The sequence below is a fragment of the Ovis aries genome, chromosome 5 (assembly GCF_016772045.2).
Source record: "Ovis aries strain OAR_USU_Benz2616 breed Rambouillet chromosome 5, ARS-UI_Ramb_v3.0, whole genome shotgun sequence".
NCBI classification, from domain to species: Eukaryota; Metazoa; Chordata; class Mammalia; order Artiodactyla; family Bovidae; genus Ovis; species Ovis aries.
Window position 1 is genome coordinate 37,901,324 of NC_056058.1, and position 6,002 is coordinate 37,907,325.

The following is a 6,002-nucleotide window of genomic DNA, read 5'->3' on the forward strand; positions in this document are numbered from 1 at the left end:
TTGGGACTTGATTATTTTCAGCTCTAAGTAAATCCATATTCTAAGGAGACATTTTGGGGTGACAAATTTTATTCTCCACATCTTTTAAAATCTATATTCCTTTTGCCTAAATCTACAGCTATTCACCTGTTATTTAAAGCTCCTCTCTCTCCCTTTCATTCTCTGACTCTCCTCTGAGGGCCTGCTTCTTAGCCTTTCAAGAGAAATAAGATCAAATCCTGCTTGATAATCACTGATGTCAACTGAGAAGAAATGAATTTTCATGGCAGGAGGAAAGGATGGGGCTATATCAGAGATCTGAGGTAGAAATGGAAGATGGTTATTTTCCTTTTGTGATAGAGTTGTCTGGTAAGTTATATTGTTTTTATGTTTGCTTTTTCTTCCCTCGGGGTCAATGCCATGGACATCTGGAATGATACCTCCCTATCAGAATTTATCCTTTTGGATGTGTTCAGCTACTCACCATATGACTTCTTCCTTTTCCCGTTGTCCTTCTGGCCTCTGCTACTGCCCTGGCTGACAACATCTTCTTCCTCCTGCTCACTCAGGCTGACAGGCGACTGCACACCCCCATGTACTTTTTTTCAGCCAGCTCTCTATCATGGACCTGACCATGATGGGTACAGTGGTGCCCAAGATGGCAGCTAACTTTATCTCAGGAAGTAAATTCATTTCTCAGGGTGGCTGTGCCACTCAGGTCTTCTAAATGGTCAGTGCTTGCTCCTGGCCGTCATGGCCTATGACAGGTACATGGCTGTGGGTCACACCCTGTGATAGGTACCCTGTGCTCATGAAATGGAAGACTTGCTATCTGATGGCCTGGCATCCTGGGTGAGTGGAGTAGCTGATTAACACGGGCATGGTCTTCAGCTTCCCCTACTGTGGCTCTCTCAGATGGACCACTTCTTCTGTGAGTTTCCCACCCTGCTGCACCTCTCTTGTGCAGACACATCCCTCTTCGAGGACCTCATCTATGCTTGCTGTGTGGTCATGCTGCTGCTGTCCCTGGGGGTCACTGTGGCTTCCTATGCCTGTGATTAACATGACCTCCACTGAGGGGAAACAGAAGGCTCTGACCATAGCTTCTTTCACCTAGCTGTGGTGCCTTTACCATGGGGGAGCCATCTTTAGGTACATGCAGAAAGCCTCTGCTAGGACATCAGTGGGAGAATGAGCCACCTTCATCTGCTATACCATCTTTACCCCAATGCTCAACCCACTTATTTACAGACTGAGTAACATGGAGGTAATGAGAGCCCTGCAGAAAGTTCTAGGGACATGGAGAATGTAGTCATGTCCACCCTTCTGGGGTTTCCTCTCTTGGTTTTGTCTGTCCTCTGCAATCTCAAGTCTTCTTGTGGCTCAGACTTCCTCCTCTGTACAAATTGGGCCCTTGTGCCTAGCTGGGGTGAGGCTATGAGCTGAGCAATCTGAAAATGTTTGGATACAAGAGGTCAGTGTAACAGATGATAAGTGATCAGTATCACAATGAATCTTTCCTCCATTGAGCACCACTCTCTCCATGCAATGAAGGACTGTAGATATATTTTTACCTTTTCCCCAGGTTTGCTAGGGAAAGTCTGTCTTCTGAACTGCATGTTAAAAGTGAGCAAGGAGTAGAAAGAGATTCAAAACTCATTGTCCACTGAAACGAGGTGCAAAGATCAGAGGTGGCCTGAGATGTAGAAACTGTGCAAACTTGGACAAGGTTACTTCATTCTCTGGGCTTCACTTTATCATCTGCATCAACATTGTTGTCATTCATTTGCTCAGACGTGTCTGACTCTGCAACCCCATAGTCTACAGCACACCGGGTTTCCCTGTCCTACATGATCTCCCAGAGTTTGTTTAAACTCATGTCCATTGAGTTAATGTGCAATCCAACCATCTCATCCTCTGTCACCCCTTTTCCTCCTTCCCTCTATCTTTCCCAGATTCAGGGTAGCACCATAGCTACCAGTAAAATAAGTCCAATATTTCATAGCACCAACTACTAATTGGGATTTCCCTGGTGGCTCAGATGTTCAAGAATATGCCTGCAATGTGGGAGACCCAGGTTCAGTTCCTGGGTGGGGAAGATCCCCTGGAGAATGGAATGGCTATCCAATCCAGTATTCTTGCCTGGAGAAATCCATGGACAGAGGAGCTTAGTGTAACACAAACTCAAGTTCAATGTTTCTGATGGTGTTAAGCAATATGATGAGATTTGTCCTTTCTTGAATTTGTACTTTAACTATAAGTATCAAAGTGTAAAATATCAAAGAAAAACAGCTAGAACTTTTTAGTTTTTGTACATGAAAAATACTTTGTTAAGTTCAGAGATTGCAAATTTGTCATTCCATGCTAGTAGGAATTTGAGGGAAGATTGATTCTTTATCACTGATACCAGGTTTAGAAGGGAAATGAGGTGTGAGGAGAAAACTTCAGCAAGAACTGGCTTCTATCATGTTCCTATCACTAGGGCTCTGGAGAGGTTTGTGAACTAATCTCTTAAGCCATGCCTTCGACAAACATATCCCTGAATGCTGCTGCTGCTGCTGCTACTGCTGCTAAGTCACATCAGTCGTATCTGACCCTGTGTGACCCCATAGTCGGCAGCCCACCAGGCTCCCCCGTCCCTGGGATTCTCCAGACAAGAACACTGGAGTGGGTTGCCATTTCCTTCTCCAATGCATGAAAGTGAAAAGTGAAAGTGAAGTCGTTCACTCATGTCAGACTCTTCACGATCCCATGGACTGCAACCCACCAGGCTCCTCTGTCCATGGGATTCTCTAGGCAAGAGTACTGGAGTGGGGTGCCAGTGCCTTCTCCAATATCCCTGAATAAAGTCTACCAAAAAATCCCCCCTCAATCATTCCATTTTCACTACTCCCAAGAGACCTGCACTCATATCCTGAGAGCCTAGGGCTTTGGGGCACCAAGTTGGTGTGCACACATAGTAGTGAAGGAGGCGGCACAGTCCAGTCCTGGTCTAGATACTGATGCAAAGTGTTCCAGGCAGAGGGGACAGCTGAGCAAAGGCTGAGGACAGTGTTCGAAAGCAGAGAGCGCCAGGGAGTCTGAGGGAGAGCTGGCTAGAAAGCACAGCCCACATCTCGTACAGCCTGATAGATATTTGAAAACATAGGGCTTTGAGTAGAGAGGATGTATGCTCTGCCCCTTTTTTATAAAATTACCCTGTACCCTGCAGAGTCCACCACAAGGCTCCTCTAGTCGTTAAGATGAGATGGCATCTTGGCATCTCATGGTAAGAGGTCATGGCACTTGGACTGTGGTGAAAATTAAGATAGCAGAAGTAGGCAAGTTCTGGGTACTTGTCTTTGGTCTTTTTTAAAAAATTAAGTATAGCTAATTTACAAAGATTTGTTAGTTTCAAGCGTACAGCAAAGTGATCCTATATATGCGTGTGTGTGTTCATACATAGCATATATATATATTCCCTGTGCTATACAGTATTCTGGGTACATTTAGAAGGTTAAGTCAGCTTATTAATTAATGTTTTTAGCTCATGGTTTTAGCAAGGATAAAATGAGTAACTGCATTTAACATACTGTGCACTGTGAGCTCTTTGTTAGTTCTATTAAAAATGCATATATATTTTAATAATCAACATATTCCTTTGAAAGTGATGGGCAATTTTGTGCCATTTAAAGGAAACAAGTTTTCAGGTGGTTCTTTATAATGTCGATGAGTTTTTGGGTGGGTGTATTATAGACCAACATGTGTGCTGCCCAACATTTCATTCTGCAACCTCCCTAGTGTCCAAGGGGACTTGGTCCTGGTCACTCCTTCCTCCCACTTCTCACAGACACAAGTTTCTAGTTGTACTAGACCATCCCCACACCACGTCTCCTCCTTCTCCCTTATGGGCTCCACTGGAAGGCATGAGTAGGTGGGCATCATCACACACTGCTAGCCCCAGGATCAGACCTCCTGTGTACCTGCAGGGAAGATGAACCAGGTGGACAGGCAGTGCTGATGACATGAGGGCTGTCTGCCTTGTTGAAGTCAAAGAATTGTACCTTCACCAGCAGCCCCAGGTGAAGGGACAGTTCTCCAGCAGAAGGACCCTCTGGAGTGGAACCCTGGTTCATGGAGAGGTTGTCCATTGGGGAAATCAGCCCTGGGGCTGATCATGACCACCTCCTCCATGAACAAGGGTTACACCCAGTGTGTAGGGTTCTGGGGCCTTCACCTCTGCTGTCCTCAGCTTAAATGAGGCTGTACCTTAGCCAAAAGGTGCAAGTTCCACAGGTGAAGAGGTTTCTGTACAGATCTTCCTCTATTTACCATGCAGTTAAGTATGGATAAAGGTACTCTAGTTGAAAATAGTGTAAATTGAAAATGCATTTAATACATCAGGCCTACATGCCACTGCCCAGTACTGTGAGAGAGTTCTGTACCTTATATTACAAGCTGGATTCAAGATTGCTGGGAGAAATATCAATAACCTCAGATATGCAGGTGACACCACCCTTATGGCAGAAAGTGAAGAAGAACTAAAGAGACTCCTGATGAAAGTGAAAGAGGAGAGTGAAAAAGTTGGCTTAAAACTCAACATTCAGAAAACTAAGATCATGGCATCTCGTCCCATCACTTCATGGAAAATAGATGGGGAAGCAATGGAAACAGTGACAGATTTTATTTTGGGGGGCTCCAAAAATCACTGCAGATGATGAGTGCAGCCATGAAATTAAAAGACACTTACTCCTTGGAAGGAAAGTTATGACTGACCTAGACAGCATATTAAAAACCAGAAACATTACTTTGCCAACAAAAGTCCATCTAGTCAAAGCTATGGTTTTTCCAGTAGTCATGTATGGATGTGACAGTTGGACTATAAGGAAAGCTGAGTGCCGGAGAATTGATGCTTTTGAACTGCAGTGTTGGAGAAGACTCTTGAGAGTACCTTGGACTGCAAGGAGGTCCAACCAGTCCATCCTAAAGGAAATCAGTCCTGAATGAATATTCATTGGAAGGACTGATGCTGAAGCTGAAACTCCAATACTTTGGCCACCTGATGCGAAGAACTGACTCATTTGAAAAGTCCCTAATGCTGGGAAAGATTGAAGGTGGGAAGAGAAGGGGACAACAGAGGATGAGATGGTGGGATAAGTGGATGAGATGGTGGACATAAGTTTGTGTAGACTCCAGGAGTTGGTGATGTACAGGGAGGCCTTGCGTGCTGCAGTCCATGAGGTCACAAATAGTTGAACACAACTGAGAAACTGAACTGAACTGAACTGATCATTATCCTGGGAAAATTACAAAATTTGAACAGTTTCTACTGAAGGCATATTACTTTCATACCATTGTAAAGCTGAACCATTTAAATCACACTACTGTAAGTTGGAAGGGCTTCCCTGGTGGCTCAGTGGTAAGGAACCCACCTGCGAATGCAGGAGTCATGGGTTGGATTCCTGGGTCAGGAAGATCCCCTGGAGAAGGAAATGGAAACCCACTCCAGGATTCTTGCCTGGGAAATCTCATAAACAGAAGAGCCTGGTGGCATCCATGGGGTCACAAAAGAGTTAGACACGACTTGGCAACTAAACAACAATAAACTATAAGTTGGGGACATCTTTATTTATCTATAGACAATTAGATGGACATGAATGTATCAAGTGACTCCCAGGTGTCAAGTCCCACGTGAAACTCCAAAATAGTCCTGCTCTGATGTCACTTATGTCTTTGTGGGAGAAAATTGATGATCAAAACTGTAGGAATGGTGTGAATATTGATGCCTCCATTTTCCTTTTTTTTTTTTGCCTTTTTCTTCAGTAATGAAGTCTCAATCTCATTATCTGTTTATCTTTGATTTTCTTTCAGTTTCTCTCAGTTTGAATATGATATGCCTAAAGTTTAAGACTTGTTTTGGTGTGTTTTTGGCATTCACTTTTTATTGAGGTATAATTGACATATCACATTATATTAGTTTCAGATGTACAACATAATGATTTAATATTTGTGTTTATTGCAAAACAGTCACCACAATAAGTATA